This window comes from Crocodylus porosus, unplaced genomic scaffold (genome assembly GCF_001723895.1).
Source record: "Crocodylus porosus isolate Cpor-Errol unplaced genomic scaffold, CroPor_comp1, whole genome shotgun sequence".
Lineage (NCBI taxonomy): Eukaryota > Metazoa > Chordata > Crocodylia > Crocodylidae > Crocodylus > Crocodylus porosus.
This window is the reverse complement of record NW_017728950.1, coordinates 61,597,070-61,614,512: the sequence shown is the minus strand read 5'-3', so window position 1 is coordinate 61,614,512 and position 17,443 is coordinate 61,597,070. Positions and strand designations below refer to the sequence as shown.

The 17,443-nt window shown below is 40.2% G+C and overlaps 1 protein-coding gene across 1 annotated transcript in view; it reads left to right on the top strand.

Annotated features, from left to right (window-relative positions):
- The window catches only part of KANK1 (KN motif and ankyrin repeat domains 1), a 124,907-nt gene that overhangs the window by 16,736 nt on the left and 90,728 nt on the right, over positions 1 to 17,443 (top strand). Inside the window, exon 2 of the mRNA XM_019555043.1 lies at positions 9,566 to 9,742. The gene's annotated coding sequence lies outside the window, so the exon portion shown is untranslated. The remainder of the gene's footprint in view (positions 1 to 9,565; positions 9,743 to 17,443) is intronic.

Sequence of the window (17,443 nt, the reverse complement as noted above, 5' to 3'; positions counted from 1 at the left end):
AAATTTAGTTGCCTTAAAAGGTTCAATTTAATAAAAACTGGCCATCTGTCTGAATGCTAGATTTAGTTTAAAATAATGGCAACAGCCCAATTAGAAGTCTTTCTGTTCATGTCCTTGGTGAAAAACGGAAATAAATAACTCGGGTTGATTAGTCACTTGTTTCTAAATCCAAACTTAAGTGTGTTGTAGTCTTTTGAGTCTTTCATAGTGTTGTTATGAAACATAGTCATTTTCTAATGCATTTGTTTGCTACCTTAGACTCCTGACTAATCCAGGCATGTTTAGCCTGGGGATGTTATTTTAGGTGTGAACCTTAATAAGAGTTGTATACTAAATCATATAGGTGTCCAATAAATTTGAGAATGCAAAAAAAATAAATAAATGAGGGCATCTATTTTACTGTGCAACCTGGACACTTGTTTTGAAACAGATATGCAGCCTTAACCTAAACTTTATTGGTAGGGATAAAAAAAAAAAAAAAAGGATCGTTAAAATATTTTAGACTTGTATTATCTCCACTGTGGGTGCTTCGGTAAGGTCTCCTGACTGAATACCTGCATTGTATTATGGTCTTACTGTAGAGCTGACATGTCACACTTTGGCAATGTTTCTTTTTTGGAACACTTGGAAGCAGTGATCCTAAAGCAGATTTAACAAATAAGTAGCAAGATTGGATATCTATAAAGTAGTGTCAGTACATCCCACATCACTACAGTAATGCAGGAAAGCTTAGAAATGATATTTGTTATTTGTGATGATGAAAAATCTTGGGGTTTTATATACCCTCCTTCCCCTTGCTAGTTTATTTCAGTTGAGACCTTCTCAGTCACCTGTGAACTATCATGGTCACAACCATAAAGAAAATACTGGCCTCAAAAGTCACTCTTAGCTCTACATTTCTCAGTGGTTGCTTGAGTAAATAACTTTCACCGAATGTAGTTCAACAAATAGATTTTTAAAAAATTATACCCGTCATGAATATGGACTTCAGACTTGTAATTCGTTATGAGCAAATATCAGAGAAGCAGGACAACTTTGATTTGGGTGGCAATAATATAGATTTGTTTTTGTTATAAAATAGGTTTTAGTCACTGGAGTGACTAAACCCTCCCCCCACCTTCTTTTTTTCCTCTCTCTTTTTGGCTGCAGGTAAGGGGAGAGGGGAAGCAAGTGCCACTAACTCTTTGGAGCACTTCTGGAAGCCACAAAGATTTAATGCCACTGTCACAGGGGCTTTGGCACTTGCTGCAGTGAGTCCTGTGGGCTAAATCTGGCACATGGAGGTAGGGTAGTGAGAAGCCCCAGGAGCCAGATGACCCGCCTCTACAGGTTGGAACCAGCCTACAGGCCATTTGTTTGCTACCCCTGATTTTTATAACATACGCCTTTCAAAATAAGTTGAATTGACAGATGGGATGGGGAGGAATTGTTTGAAGGAAATGCCAGAAAACAGAACATGTGATTTAATGGAAAAGTAGGGGAGCATCTGGCCTCTACAGAAATGTCCAAGGAGGTGTAAAGCAGTGGTCTCCAAACTTTTTTGATTGTGTACCCCTATCAGTAAAAATATTTAGAGCATGCACCCCCAGTTTGTTTGTTTTGTTTGTAAATTATATACATGTACTACTGTACTAATGTACAATATATAGAGATAAAAATAAATATAAATAAGTTCTAATATTTTCTTCCTGCACCCCAATGGATCATCTTGTGCACCCCCTGGGGTGTGTGCACCCCACTTTGGAGGCCACTGTTCTAAAGGCATGTGTATTGAGAAGTACAGCCCTATCTCATTTGAACTTCCAATTGGTTAATGATTACAAGTATTAATGACACTTGTGCCTAATACAATCCAGGCAGTAAAGCCTCATTAAAGATGGGTCAACTGAAGGATCGTGGTGGGGAGAAAGGGGAGAAATACGCGACTCGGGCCGCATCTACATGTACGCTTTAATTTGCATTGAAGTGTCACTAAAAACCCATGCTATTTAATTACTGCACATTAAAATAGGCTAATGCACATTAAGCATTGCTGAAAAAACTGCTTTTTAGTTAATGCATATTAAGACAGGAAAATGTGCATTTTCCTAGTACGTCACAAAGGGGGTACTAGAACTTAATGTGCATTAACTAAACTGCATCAGTGCACATGTAGAAGCATCCTAGGAGATTGCAGACTACCAGAATCAGCAGTATTGCTCCTAGCTGTTGTTCAGCAGGACTCCAGAACCAGGGAGTCTGGATTTAGCCCACATAGTCTAAGGAATTTGGCAACACTTTCTGAAGCACAGGTTTGCATAGTCATCTCATCTTGTAACAGGATTTGGTCCTGCGCAGACACAAATTGAACCAAACTTTATCATAGAAAAGGTTGTCTGTCTATGCACATGTTGAGTAGTAATGATGCAGTGTAAGTTTGGTGGGCAGGCCTGGGTTTAGTTTTGTTTAAGTTTTTTTTTCTAGGGGTTGGGAGTTGACAACAAGCTTTTCCTTGTGCTGGCACAGTGAAAGCACCTGCTGCCATTTTTCCCTGCTGCTGCATGGAGAGTGTCCACAGCTGACGCTCACCCCCACGATGGTAGAGGAAAGCAACTGCTGTGGAAGCCCTCTGCTGCTCCAGGGAAAGTTATTGGCTACAGATACTTCCTTGTGTGACTGTGCAGAAAAATGGTGGCAGTGGGTGTTTTTTCCTTTGCCGCCACTGGGGAAAGCAACAGTGGCAGCTGGGTTCTCTCCCACCTGCTTCTCACTGGAACTGAATCTGTCTGGTGGCTGAACCCCCACATCCATGGATGGGCTAGATCAAATGGCCCTGCAGGCTGGATATGGCTGTGGTCTGTAGGTTGCTGACCCCTGGTGTAGATTCAGTCTTTGTCAGTCGAAGCAAAGTACTGTCCTGAGGGCAGAGGTTTAGGGAAAAGCCCTCAAGTTAATTGATCGGATAATACAGCTATCTTGGAATAGTAGTTAGACTATCTTGTACTCTTAGGAAAAAGCCCAGGGTTTCTGTTTAGGTAGTGGTGGCTTCATTTTCTAGCAGCTGAATCTGCTTTTTTCCATGTGCTGTTTCAGTTTCACTCCATAAGATTTTTGTTATATAGCCAGGGAGAAAGGAGACTTGCACAAAATATAAAATTAAAAAAGAAATGATAAGAAGAGTTTGGCTTTTTTTGCCTCCTTGTACTGAAAGTAGGCCAGGCATACCTCTCTGACACTGCTGTACACTAGAAGTGACCTGAAATGCTTTAAACCTTGCCTTGACTGTGTTGGGAGTGCTTTATGTTGTGTTTTATTTGCTTAGTGTTTGAAGGAACCAAGTCCAAAAAGCAGAACAAACTGCAGAAAATTGTCGGAATTTTAAAATTCACAAATGCCGATGGGGAAGGGAAGCATGCAGGACACGGAGACAGGATAACAATATGATGGAAAACTTTATTTGTGTGGATGGGTGTAGAATACAAGGGGGTCGTCGAGTTACGGGGTTCGCGGTGATCCCTAGCTTTCGAGCCCAAGGGCTTGGTGCAGCTGACCACCGGTAAGTCCCAGACCGGGTAGGCGGCATAAGGTAGTGTACCTAACAAACTAAACTAAGCTGTAAAAGTCCTTGTAAGGTAAAGCTAACACTAAACTATTTACAGTGATTAAATGAAAGTGGTACGGCAGCTCACCAGCCCTGTCTTTGTTGCTGGAGAGATAAAGATTACTCCGTTTGGCAGGCCTGAAGGTTACTCGGGGATTCACCCTGGGGGAGGCAGCTCCCGGGTGATCGGTCCAGTCGCTCTTTGTCGCTTGAGGCTTGGTCGTGTGGTTCCTCTGAGCGCTTGGAGCGTTGCACCTTTTATAAAAGTTCTGGTGGGAACTTTTATCCAGTCGCTGCAAGGGTGCATGCTTGCTATATTTTGTGTTGCTGTAGGTTTTGGAGGGCTTTTGTTTCTTGATGTGTAGCTGTAGCTGGTAGTTTTTCCACCTGCTTAGAGACCTTTTGACCTGGTCAACGGGCCCTGCCAGAGGCTTGCCTGGCCTGGCCATATTCTGAGTAGGGATTCTGACAAAAATGTGGTATGCTAGATTTCAGGGAAGACTTGCAAGGCATGAAACAGAGTGCTTGGATCCAGGCTAGGCAGTGATATTTTAAAATTAGCCTTACTTGGTTTCTAGGAAGCAGTAGTAATTTAACGTTAAACTAACCTTTGGTAGGGAAAACCCCATTTAACAGAAAGGTCAAACTTCCCTTTTTCCTGAAAGTCTGCAATTCAGGAAGATGGCTACTTCCAGTACTATCAGGCATGTCGGGGACCTCTATCTCTTCTGTGCACCCATGTTTTACTTTAAAATTGCAGAAGGTTCCTGCAGACTTTGAAAAATTTCTCTGATGATTATTTCAGGGCAATAGCTGGAAATCATATTTTATTGTAACAAAATCTAATGCTATATCTTAGCTCTGTCTGTCGGTTTTGTAAAGTTGCTTTTCAAGCTTATGCATGCTTTACAAAACTAACTGCTTCTGTTGTACATTGCTGGTTTGCTTTCTTTCATTCAGTTAAACTGCATCTGTCACTTCAGTAAACACTAACTAGTAGTCTGGTAACCCTGGAATTTAATAGAAGACTGAATTATAAGGAAACTTGTAATTCTGTCATGAGCCTCACAACAATTCCCTGAAAGAAGATAATTATTTTATAAGCTATTGTGTAGGTTTTTAGCAAAGGTTATTTTCAACCTCTTGAGTGACAATCTTAGCACAGTATGCTTACATTTACCTGTAATGTCCATTAGGTGGCTCAGCACCTTGGAGTTGAGCATCCTTTTGTAATGCGTGAATATATGAAGGTGTATTTTTAAAAAGACATCAGCTTTGTTTGTGACTACTTAAGGCTGACCCTAACCGGACCAGAACTTCAAAAGATCTTTAATTAAAAAGCTCTTATTGAATACTAATAAGCACTTACAAATATCTAGCCTGAAATCTCAGGTTAGCTTTAAATTTATTTCCTGCCGCTGAGAATGTGAACTGCAGTTTTATTGTGTATGGTGCAATTAGTGATGCTAGGAAGAGCTGCCATAATAAATATAGTATGGAGTAGGGTAGTGGGACTAGTCATTTGGCCAGTATGCCACAAATTAGTCCTGCATCCTCCCCAAGTGCCACTCTAATCCCCTTCCTCTGCTTGATGTTCTGCTCTTTTTGCTTCGTGTCCAATTTTGTTCCTGTTCCGTCTGTCCCCTTTCTGATCTGCTGCGTGCTCCACGCAGGTTGCTTTTGCCATACATTGGCCAACCCTGGATAAGGGCTTCCTTTGTGACGTTAACAGAGATGTCCATCATTGCAAAACTGTCTCTCAAATAAATTAAATTAATTCTCCGGCTCAGTATGCCTATTTGAAATGTGAATGGAGGCACTGCTGCCTTTTTCTGAATGTGTAGGCAGATGGACTAGCTGTTCTGGGTAAAGTAAATGATTGCAGTTCAGCTCAACAGGGAATGAGTCTGGGAGCATAACAACAGCTCAAGTCAATATAAACTAGTTTACTTTTCATCCTGAGGTTTTATCCAATGTTGCTGGGTTCATCTGAAAAGAATGTTTGAAAACTTGGAAGCAAATAAAAATGACCCTTTAGAACTAACTAAATTGGGGTCATCAGCATCCCCTGCAATACTTCCTGTAAGGGGGGAAGAAGCATAATAGATGTGTATTGTCCTCTCCTTGATACTGGGAGATGAGGTTCAACCTGAAGCTTTAAACTTTCCAGTGGCAGTCCCCTTTCAAACTGTTCAGCATGAGCCACTAACTGAAGAAATCCTGGAGACGTTGCTTTTAGCACAAAACTTTGAAAGATTGGAGGGGCTTGCTGCAAATACAGAAGGGGGTGGGGGTGGGCACTGGAAGTTCTGAAAAGTCTCTAGGGTCTGAAAAGGAATGGGGAGCTAGAGAGGCAAATAAGCAATTTCAAAGTAGTGTTGCAGCTAAGCAGTTTTACTGTATTGTTTATACTCCAGAGATTCAAAAGATTCTACAGTATCTACCATGTAAAATTTCACATGAGATTTCCACAGCATTAGCTATATACTGGCACAACCTTTATATGATGCTGTTTAAAATAACTAAATTATTCTGGACACCTTATGTAGTCTTGGTTATGGATTGTGTGTGTAAGGAAGAATGTGAGTGTATTTGGTTACCTAACTTAATTCATCATGACTGTTTTTTGCATTTCATTTAACTGAATGTAATGTTAGTTCACTGATGCTCTTGAAAGCATTTTCTTGCAACTTGCCTGATGGTAGAAGCTTAAACTGGAAACTTAAAACATAACCTAAAAATGGAAAACGTTGGGGCTGACAGTTTAGAGGGACTGGTGGGAAGTCCAAACATGAAGATTTTAACCCTTTTATTATGTGTGAGATATGATTGTCTCGGGGGGGGGGAAGAAAGTTCATGCTTGCCACAGAGTTAGTGAAGATAGGTATCTGATATCATAGTTTGCCCAAAAAGTAAAGTGATTGAGCTTAGAAAATCCTTATGCTGTCCATGTACCGGGGTGGGGGGAGGGTGTGCTTGCTAACATTTTGCTGTATACAAGTTATGGTGCATACTTTGCAGGTCTAAATGGAGCAGAAGTAGAGCTTGGTATTTTAATACGTCCCCATCCTGCCTGCTGGATCCCTTTGCTTCTGTTTCCTTTTTTCCTTCTGGTTCTACATTCGTATATATGCACCAGAGGACATCTGGCCATCAGAATGCTAAGTTGTGTAAGACTTGGGTGTAGGATTTCAGGACCCTGGCTTGGTTTAGGGTGTTTATAATAATATTCCAAAAGGCAGTGGACAGCCCCTGGAATTTACTTAGCAATCAGTCAAGAGTAAACTTTTTAGCCTAGGGCTAACATCTGGACTGTCCAGACTAGCCTTTGCAAATATGTTGATGACTTTGGGTTAACTGGCAGTTTTTCAGCTACAGCTTTTTCATTGGGAACAGCCTAATTTTTAGAGGCATTTTGCTTCTGAAAGGTGTGTGCAGGAGCATGAGGAAGAACATGTGTGTATTTGATTACCTAACTTCCTTTATCATGAATAGGGTTAAGTTGTGATGTATATTTAATCTCTAGTAGTATTGCATCAAAGAAGGCATCTTTCTTTAGAATAGTTCTTTACTTCTTTCTAACACCCATTCCTCAAATTCCATTAAGCATCTTTTTGAGGAAGATACTTTTCAGCACTGATTTGAAATGGAACTGATAAGCAACCAGAATTTTTGCTCAAAGATCTTTCCTTAATAAACATGTCAAGCAGATGTAACAATGTTCAATGCTACCTTTACTGTAACATTTTGTTTCTTTCAATGTCTTCTGCTCAGGAGCAGGTAACCCCAGCGCTCTTTCCTGCCCAAAGCAAGGGGTTGGACTCTGTCTAATAAGTCCCTTTCAACCCTAGAAATCTAAATCTATGAAATCTGTTTTCTCCACTGACAAGATCAGTCTGTCCATGTAACAAAATCATGGAAGCCTCTTTTGAATAATTTATGTTAGTATGTGTGTGTTACCTGCTGTAAAGTACCAGATATGGTCATATTGCTTGTGCGGTGTATGTATGTTATGTATGCTGCTCCACTCAGATTCATTAATGCATTTCCCCTTGAGCTGTTCCATACACTCCTTAATTTTCATGTCATATTTTTATCCAAGAGCCTCTAAGCAATGTCTAATCTGTTGGGTGTGGTGTCACCTGGTCATAAAGCCTGAACAGTTTCTGTTCTGAACAAGTCTAAGGAAAAAATGTATTGCTTTTATGCATCAAACAATTTTATTTTTCTGTGTATTCTCTAGTATTTGCCTCCCAGACTCTGTACACAGGACTAGCAGTTTTGACCTACATGGAAGTGGGTTATTTGCAATTCATAGTCTAACAATCTTGTACTAGATTGAAACAAAAATAATAATCACTAGCAATGCTGGACAGATTGTCTTTTTGTGACTGTTATATGCAAATGGATTTATTTAAATTAAGTATTATAATTAGCTTAGGGATTCTATATGAATTGGGTAGTATCACTTTAAATTTTCAGTGCCCCCAGTGGGCTTTCTGAGCTATTAATGCAGAAGCCACAAGAATATAATTTGTGTGTGTGTAGCCAGGCTTTGTCTGTTTGTATATCATAAGTAAAAAGTGTGTGTGTGTACAGATGCCCAAAACAGAGGATACAGCTAAGTTTGAATTGAGAATGGGAATTCTGCATTGTTTCTCTCCGTGTGAAACAGCCCTCTGAGGCTGATCTGAATTGTAACTCTGCAACTATCCACCAGCAGAGTGGTGGAAAAAATAGCCACACTTTATGCCAATTCTACAGCATTCACCTTCTGTAGAAAAAGGGAAATTTGCAGTCCTAATGAGGTTGTGCTGAGTGGTAGCATTTTTGCATCTGCTAGAGCAGTGGCTCTTGACCAGCAGGCTGTGGAGCTTCCATGGGTAGGGCATAAGGTGGGGGCAGATTTGCTTAATGCCACTTCTGTGTCCCACAGTGCCAGTCAGTGTCTTGTTGAGATTCTGTCCTCTGCCTCTCAAATGGGAAACAGCTTGCCAGTATGGCTTTTGTAGGTGGCCTAATTAGCCCAAGTCCAATGCTGTAGGGCTGCAGCTGTGCAGCTTTTGTTTCAGAGCTAGTGCATGATGTGCTAGTTTCTTGTTTCTCTAGTATTCCTGGCAAGAGGGCCATGAGACCATAAGCTGTGGGGCTAATATGAGCTTAGAGGGGAAAGGTGCTCTGTGAAGGTAAGAGGAAAGCAGGCTACTGGGCTATGCAGGTTTTGTAAATGGATACTGAGGAGTGAATACTGTGATGTCTAGACCGGGGTGTTCAACCACTGGCCTTCAGGCCATATGTGCCCATGGAGCCACTTTGTCTGGTCTGCTGGGTTTTCCATGGGTTTGAAGATTTGGCAACGGGACAGCCAGTGGCAACATTCGTTGCAGCTCCCTTGCTAAATTTCTGGAATTGTGGGGAATGCAGAGGCCAGATAGCACGGCCCTGCGTGCTAGACCAGTGGTGCTGGGCCTGATCTGGATGCTGGCTACCCTGCAAGGAATATAGCCTGCAGATTGGCCCCATGCCACTAATTCGGCTCACAGGGCTGAAAGTTTGAGCACCACTTACCTAAGTTTAACAACAAAACAAAACAGGAAAACTGCAATTTCCTAATTTGTGTACTAATCCAAGTGCGGTATCACTAATCAGGTGGGAAGAGTGGAAAGGAAGGCATACAGGTGACATACAGATCATGTCCCTGTCTGGGGTTTGTTTTTGTTTTTTGTAGGTTTCATTCACTTTTCCTCTTTAAGGTCTCTCTGAACCATTTAAGTCTTTAAGATGCCACCCTGTCTGGCCTTCTGCTTCATTTAAGACTAATACAACTAGCTACCTTTCTTTAAAACCATTCATTAGTGTGCATATAGATATGTGGTGGTTTAATTTTGTAACTGGGCAAAAAAATGGATTCAAATTATCTGGAGCTATTTTCTATAAAATTGCCCTAAACTTCCATCCCTCACTTCCCTTCCCCTTCCCCCCCAGGTAAAGTACAGAAGACAGCTATACAGGCCATGGGGAAAAAGGAGATATTATACAGAACAACTGTTATCAAGCCTTGCAACGTTAAATGAACAAGTGATGTTACGAATAAGCAGACCAGTAACTCTCAACTTCAGAGTCTACTGAGAGCCCCCATCCTGACAGGAGGCACTAGCAAGGGTATGGTGATATGTTAATCAGTGTTTACTTTTCTGTTTTTCAAAATCCAGGCTAGTTTAGGATTAAGATATTGACTGTGTCCTTCTTCATCAGAATGCGAGTGCCCTTGGAAATTTTCTCCTTCACTCCTTCAGCAGGGAAACTTCATTTGCAGATGCTGTTTGTGATTCTGCTATGTGTATAAATATATTATTTAAATAAGCAAGCCCACTTGCAGTGCTAGCTAAGAAAACATTGCATCCTTCTGTAGTCCATGCTGATAGTGCCAAAAGCAATTTGGCTTCATAGGTTGCTGAATCTTTAGACTTGTTTGGGTTTTCACAAGGTGTGTGGCTTAGTGTGGGCACTTTGCCACAGAGTGCCTTGCCTAGATACTGAAGCACACTATCTACAAACAAGTCCTGTCCTGGGGTTCTCCCACGCAGCCCAACAGAGCTGGCAGAGCACTTCCATGCTTTGATATTTAGGCAGCAGTTGTGGATAAGTTTAGGCATGTATCTGTGGAGGTGGGGTAGATGGCTTGTATGTACTATGATCTGAAATGCCTCTCCAAGTAATTGGGCAACCCTGAGCAAGGATAGAGCATGACAGGGCTTTCATAGAATCATAGTAAGTTAGGGTTGCAAGGGACCTCAAGAGGTCATCTAGTCCAACCCCCCTGCTCAAAGCAGGACCATCCCTGACTAGTTCATCCCAGCCAAAGCTTTGTTTATCTGGGTTTTGAAAACCTCCAAGGATGGAGCTTCCACCACGTATTTTGGGTAACATGTTCCAGTGTTTTACTATCCTCCTGGTTGAACATTTTCCCTAATATCTAACCTAAACTTCCCTTGCTGCTACTTGAGACCATTGCTCCTTGTTCTGTTATCTGCCACCACTGAGAACAGTTTAGCTCTATCCTCTTTTTGAACCCCCCACCCTTCACATAGCTGAAGGCTACTATCAAGTCCCCTCTGTCTCGTCTTCTCTAGACTAAATTCTAGTTCCCTGAATCTTTCCTCAGGTCATGTTCCCCAGCCCCCTCACCATTTTTGTTGGCTCCTGCTGGACTCCAACTTGTTTACATCCTTTTTATAGTGGGGGCCCCAAAACTGAACACACTACTCCAGTGCTGAATAGAGGGAAATAATTGCTTCCCTTGACCTACTGGCAACATGCCTACCAGTGCAGCTGATCCTCCCATTTCTCTCAAAGCATTACACTGCTAGCTTCCTCATAGGAGTGGAGGCTAGTGCTTCCTGAACTTGCGTTGATGTTGCTTGTTACTAACATGTATCAGTTGTGCCACCATCAGTGTTTAAAAGATTTGGTCAAAATGTCTCCCCATTGCTACCCAACTGCTTAGCTTTCAGTTTCTGAGCTCCTATATCACAGCATCACTGTTCTCCCATCACCACAACCTTTTAAAAAATATTAGATAAATTTTCTAACTTGTTGTGCAAGAAAGGAAATGGTTTAAAGGACCTTAAAAGGCCTAAGTCCAATACCAGTATGTCCCTGTTTTCCTTTGCAGGTCACCTTTTTTAAGTATAAATTTGGCAGCATGCAGTTTCAGATAAGTATTGCTTGATACAAAGGGTACCTTTTAAGTACCAGCTGCCTGTTTCTGCAAGCTGTGATCAAGTGATTACTATTGTAGACTGGCTCCAGTTTGCCTGAGCCCGAGTGCAACAGAATGATTTTATAGATAAAAGGAGGGTCTGATAAATGCACAGATGGGTAACCTCTCATGACATTATGCAGGAGGCTGAAAAGATTTTTATTTAGTAGCTATGACAAAATTAATAAATAGAGTGTAGTCAATAGTGACTCCTGTCAGGAGGCTAGCAGTATAATCTCAATAACCCTTCTCACTGGAAATGGCATCCTGTCAACTCAGCTTGCTTTTTAGTACACTGGGGAGGGCTGGGAAAAGTATGACTGTCAGTATTGGGTCTTCTCAGTTATACATACAACAATGTTATTGCTGAAGAAGAAAGTAGTAATAAATATAAATGACTTCTGGCTTACAAAGCTACAGTGCTACCCTTTTCACTTATGCCAAAGGTACAAGTGACAGTAAACGACAACTTTGTGGCCTTGTTTACAACTTTTCTTGTAATAATAATTCCAGCCATCTTCAAAGTAAGCTCCCATTGCCAAATGGAAAAGCCTTTCTTCTTTAAAATATGGTTTTTATTTATTTTCCTTGACCCTGATAGGAAGCAGCAGAGACTGCCCATGAAATCTGCTGGGATATGCCCTCATGAAGTTTTAAACAGAAACAAACATAAATTTTAGGTGACACCTGAAAGCATCAAACCACAGAATTTAGGAGTGTGCACAACAACTATATATGGGGTTCTGTGACTTCTTTTCAAAAGCTTTGAAGCAGTTGGCACTCCAAAGCTAGCTGGAGTCTGATTTTCCTCTCTTCACGCTTTTAGATTGTACCACACAGCAAAAAACTTGGTATTTTAAACCACTTGGCAATGCACAGGTCCCTGACCAAGCCATCCCTGTTGCCTTAATGCCTTCTCCTTTCCTACATCTTTAATAGATTTAAACCTGCCTGTATGGTTAAACAAAAGAACTCTCTGTATCATCCTGGTGCACTGGCAGAGAATATTATAGCTTCCTGTTCTTGCAGTTTGTATATCAGCATGTCTGTAAACTCCTAATAGAGATTAATGTGGTTCTAAATAAATGTGAATGTTTTAAAATAGTTAAGTTCAGAGTCCTTCTGGATGAAAGGCACATAGGCAAGCATGCACTAGTATCCATTAGTAGGAGAAACTACAAACAATACAGAGGGTACTTCAGCTATAGCTGAGAGGCACATAAATGAAATGCAAATGGGTGTTTAATGGTACAGCAAGCATATAAATGTATTTTTAAGAATAGAAAATGGTCACTTCAGATGGCTGAAACTTCAGGGGTTTTATGTAGAAAAAACATGGGGCACTTGTATATATGCTTGCACCATAGCTCCAGGCGCTTTTAAAAGCATCCAGTGCTGCAGTGCATACATTTGTATAAGTTGTAAAATATGCATCAGTGTTGAGAAAATGGTAGCAGCACAGTTTTGAACTAAAACACAAATTCAAAAGCACACTGCTACCATTTTCTCAGTGCTGATGTGCGTTTTTTCCATTTATATAAATGTATGGATCACAGAGCTGGGGGTGTCAGCTTGCAAGCAGAACAGACTCTGATCCAGCGTGTCGGAGATCTGGCGGGTCAGAGCAGACAAATGTATGTGTATAAATGCCCATGGTATCTGCCAAAATCAGATCACAGACTTGATTAATTTGCTTAGACCACAAGTAGTCCAAAAATGTGTTTTAATATCCTAATGCCACACTGAAGATTCGGAACAGTGTGGACTTAAAAAACCTTGTTGTTATGGTCTGAATGACCAGCACAATTTCTGTGGCGACAGACTTTCCTTAGAGCCCAGAAACTCTCGGCCCTTCTAGTTTTAATCTGACAGCAACCACAGCCAGAAGTACTTTGGCTTCAGTCCCAACATAATGATTGATGTAATACATAAATAATAATTTTGTCTTAACATTTGCCACCCTTTTGGGGTGAGGTTGCATTTTTTTCCCTTGAGGCTGACACTTGCTGAATGAATTTCATTCTGTTCCCAGACACACCTTGTCAGTGTAACTGGTATTATTAAAAGGAGAAAATTCTTGTTTCCAATGCTGTAGCTGAGTAAACAACTTCTTTTCCTTCTATTTTTGCTTTTCCTTCCACAGTCTTTCATCCAATTCATCTTTCTACAGAAGAATGAGGATTTATGGATTATAGCTGCTCTGTAGAATTGTTGGGAGATGTTTGATTGTTTCCTATTCCCTTTTATCTGGTGTCTTTTTTTTTTTTTCCTCTCTTTAAAGAATAACTTATTCACTAGATGGCAGTATGGAGAGTTTACTTTGAGTAAATCAAGTTCTGGAACTCTATTAAGGAGTGGCTCTAATACCTCTTGGAATCATAAAAAAAAAAAGGAAAAAAGGAAAAAAAAAAAGTCTTCTAGTCCAAATGTCTGCTTAAGGTAGGATCATCCCTATCTAAATTAGGCTATTCTTAAAATGTAGAGGGGTAGATAGCTGTGCCAGTCTGAAGTCAGGCAAAAGGTACTGTAGGGTTGCTCTTTAGACTGAATCAGAGAGGCATAAGATTTTTACAGGCAACAGCCATACTATGCCAGATGACAAAATAGGTTGTCACAAAAGGTTATGCCTCTCTGAACCAGTTGATCTCTAAAGTGTGATCTTGCTCTGGCTTCTGCCTAGTACTAAAGCTGCACGAATAATTGTCTCACATGGGTACCAGGCACAATGCCCCAAAACACAAAATGCCAGGAACACCCTAACTTGCCACAAGTAAAGAAAGGAAATGAGGGCACTGTCGGTGTCCTGTTGCTTCAAGGACAGAAAGTCATTTTGGTAAAATAGACTTGAGAGGTCCAAGGAGGAAAATTATGCCCCTTCCTATAAAGGAAAGCAAACCTCCCCCACCTCCACCCCACCCCTAATGCCAGTCTGGGGCTGGGTGCTGCATTTCATGGCCACTGCTAGGAGGATTTTTTAAAACTCTTCAATAAAGGTTTCTAAAAAGCTATAAACTGAGGAAAGAGTTGGATTTCACTGCATTTATGCCTCTATGTAAGGGCAACTTTTAGAGTTCCCTGGCATGGGTATGGGAGACAAGATTTATGGACTTGGTCCAGAAATATTAGGACAAGCTAGGAACTTTTAATGTAGCTCTTAGACCTACTATCATAACATGAAGTCCATTACTAGAGCCAGCTGAAGAAACCTCAGTGGAGTCGTATTGTGTCAGAATATGATTCTGTTGATACTGTTCAGCTCCATTATAATAGGTTGCTTTGCTGGAGTCTGAAAGGGAACAAGGAATAAAGTTCTGACAATTTCACAATAACCTACTTGGATATTGTGAGAGAGAATTCCAAAGTTTTCAGAGAAGTCTGCCTTCTCAACATTTTAATTTTGACCCTATAGAAAGTGATTTTCAATTTTATTTTCTATTATAATAGACAAATGTAATAATTAGAAATGTGAATAAAAGAGGTATTTTAAAATAAAAATCAAAGTTTCAAATTTGATATAAATTTGGATTTCAATTTGAAATGCTTTGCTAAGTGGATTCTTTTCACTAGTATTTGCTGTTTAGACCTAGTTGGGAAACGGACTGAAATCTCAACACTTTTTGTTTATATGGATAACTCACTTTATCCCCCCCCCCTTTTGGTTCTGAATTCAGATAGAAAGACACAAATCTCAAATCAGTTTACAAAAGCTTAAAAAACTTCATACAGGTAAAATGTTTTGTTTTCATTTGATTCCAGACCATAATCTTTTTAAAGTGGTATGTTTAAAAATGAAAAGTTGGAAAAAAACCTCTCCATTTTGAAGCCAAAGTGCCATAACAGAATGATACAATTATCAGAACTTCAGCTCTTTTTGACAGTGAAAATTCATCCATCAATAGTTCTTGAAAAAATTATTTAGTTCTGCCTTCCCCCTTTGGAAATAGTTGTAGTTGAAGCTGGCCAGAGTCTCTGAAATTCTTAAAATCAAGGAGAACTATTACAACAGAATTTTTACTTGTGTAGCTCTGTCCATTTTTAAAAAAGTCTCCTTTTAAATTTAACTGTAAGGTGCACAGGGGAAAGGGGATTTGTTATAGCCCTGCTTGGCCATGTGGGACTATGAAGAACAGGTCTGTTCGATTAGTAGTTACTGCTGCTACCTGCCATTTGGGGGAGGGGGAGATGTCGGGTGTCTACACATGCAATTCATGTGAAGCAATAAACTCAGTTTCCTCCGATTTTTATCAGCAGTTTGAGCTGGAGTAAACTACTCCTGGGCACAGCATCTACATGTGCTCCCAGAACAGCAGAAATTTGAGCTGGGGTGGAGATGGCCTATGCTGGCAGAAGTATGGGGGTTTCAGCTCCAGGAGGTAGTGTGGGGAGGTGGAGGGAGGCATGAGGGTGTTGAAAGTGCAGAGCCATGTGGCTAGGTGGCTTTATGGAAATCTGGCTTCCAGCTGGCTGGGCCAACCAGGAACAATTTATGCCCACTGTCAGCATCTACATGTGTGTTTTTTAATTGCAGTAAATTACCCAGCATAGGACAGTACTGTCCCTGTTGTACTGTGGTATTTGTCTACTATGGCCTAATACAGTTGCATGTATAGATGGTGACACTACTCTGTAGGTAATTAGTTAACTCTGCAGTAAAGTGCATGTGTAAACATGGCCAGGGATGCCTTACCACAACACATCAGGATTAGATTGCTTAATAAAGGTGCAGAAGACTAAGGGGAAACCTTGGATCCATTGAGATCAGTGGAAACTTTGCTGCCATTTTCTGTGGGACCCAAGTTTTACCTTTTAAGTGTAATTTCTTAATAGTAACCTTGTTCATTTTAAATTCACTATTGCTATTTTGCATGGAAACTATTTGGATAGGAGACTGAATAGCGTTGGCACATTGAAGAAGGGAATCTGAAGTCCATCTCCAAATCGAGTCGACTTTAATCTATAAGATAAGGGGGTGGCAGTACGGGGAGATTGTCACTGGCTTTTCTATATTCCAGAACAGCTGCTTAGTGTAGTTGTTGAAGTTGCATCATATACTTCCTACCTGTCAGGGCTTGTACTCCTACAGAGAGAGAGAGACAGATTTTTCTCTTCAACAGAAAGTAAGGCAGTGAACAGTAACACCACTTAGTTTTGTTTCAAGATGAAAAAACAAATTACTGTCAGATGTAGCAAATTTGCTTCTAATTACTCACCTGACATAGCTTGGGTGGGGGAAAATCACTTGAGCTCTTGCATGAAAAATCTTAATTTGTGCCTTGGGTAGTTGAAGCTTAAATTTTAATATAAAAATGATGATATTTTGGAAACTTACTGGAGCAATACAGTTCTAATGCCCAGGTAAAGGTCTTTGAAGGTCTAAGATTTAAAAAAAAAACAACAAAACAAACCCAAAAAAAACCCCTCCTACTTTTACCAGAAAGAATATGGCATATAAGAATCCACTAAAGCTCCCCTAGTTTTGTAGTCAAAATATATTTCAAAGACAGTCTAGAATATTATTTAGCCTAAAAGAACTTTAATATCTTCAGTTTTAATGAAGTATAAGTTTTACTGCAATTTTCTACAGCTCTTCTGTATTTATCAAAAAAGTAAATGAATTAGCAAATTTTACCATTGTTTTTAATTTCCACTTGATTTTTCACATGCTAGTACAACTTGAAATATTTGGACTTCAAACACTGATGGGAAATATTTCATTTTGAAAACCAGTTTCCCTGGGATTCTTTGGATTTTTACATTGAGACAGACGACAGCATTTTCAGGCCTTAGTATTTAAAATAAAAAACTGAAGCCCAAAATGGCTCTCTTTCCAAGCATACATTTTCAGTGAAGTGACTTGTTCTACCAGGGAGAAATGAAATGAAAATACAAACCCTCCTTCAATTATAAAAATTATAGAAAAATTGAGAAATAAACAGTTGGATAATTTTTTGCAACTACTGTACTTACAGTCAAATACAGGCATACCTTGGAGATATTGCGGGTTCGGTTCCAGACCACCGCAATAAAGCGAATATCCCAATAAAGCGAGTCACACGAATTTTTTGGTTTCCCAGTGCATATAAAAGTTATGTTTACACTAT